The following is a 1,297-nucleotide window of genomic DNA, read 5'->3' on the forward strand; positions in this document are numbered from 1 at the left end:
GTTTTGGGTGTACTATTCCTTTAAAGTCTAATTTATATAGAAATATAAACATCAAGTAGATTTCTCTCCATCCAACAAATGAAAAGGTGGCAGATTTAAAGCGAAAATTAAAAAATATATATTTATACATATATTTTATGTAGTTTCAATAACTATTACAGCATGGTTTTAAAATGAAAATTTGGTTTCTTAGATAATAAAAAGGAAAGAAATGAATTAAATCTAATTCATTTTTGAGAAAATAACACTGAATACTAAATTCTCTGTGGAAATGCAAAAGTTTATGTTTAAAAAAATGACACTTCTTTAACTATCACCTGCAGTACAGTTTGAAATAAAATATCCGCTTTAAAACAAGACAAAAATGTTCAGCTAACCAGGTTTTAACTATTGTTTACAAACTGTTTCCCCAACAGAAAATGCTTGATTTTATTGACTCTGTCTGTTGTTGGGGTTAAATTCCACCTTCAACCCTAAACTGATGGAATAATTTAATGATCGAATGCAAAGCAAAGGAAATTAAAATAAAGCCAGAATGAAGCAGCACCACCAAAGTTGCACTGAGCTACATTCATATAAATGATGTGAAGAAACAAGAAAAACAGAAAATGAATTCCACTTTTTTGCAGACCTTCAGCCCCGCTGACCTGTATTAATACATAGACATTATATTCATAGACGCATCAGTGGTCGCTGTGGGCAGCGAGGCCAACGTGCCTAGAGGGCGGCCATCTTGGGTAGGACAACAGTCCAGACAGCTGCTGTCTTTCAACTCCTTAAAAGACCAAAACAAATTTTAAAATTACCTTTCACTGCGATTACACATATTTATTCAGATTAAAAACTATTTAAACTGAACTCAAAGTAAAGTTATATATTTTGCAATTAAATGCTAATGTGATAAAGTTTTTTGTTAATATAGTATAAGATATATAGTATATTATTACTATTATAAAATGTTTGTAAGGATTTGTTTTTGATGGAGGAGCATTTGTTGTAATGTGATTTACAAAAGAGAGTAAAGTTATTATTTTCTTTCTTTAAATTCATTTTATTTCAATTCTTATTTATTTTTTGTTATTGTCAAGACTTTGTTGTAAAATAGTAGTGAACAGTACATTTGTGTTGTGTCCAACTAAAGGCTTTTTGTCCTTATAAGTTTGTCTAAACTTCTTCTTTTTCAATCTATGTGTTTTTTTATCATTATGTATGCATATGTGAACATTTGTTATTTAATCAGTTATTGTGTGTAATATATATATATATATATATATATATATATATATATATATATATA

This window comes from Cyprinodon variegatus, unplaced genomic scaffold (assembly GCF_000732505.1).
Source record: "Cyprinodon variegatus isolate N-32 unplaced genomic scaffold, C_variegatus-1.0 Scaffold191, whole genome shotgun sequence".
NCBI lineage: Eukaryota > Metazoa > Chordata > Actinopteri > Cyprinodontiformes > Cyprinodontidae > Cyprinodon > Cyprinodon variegatus.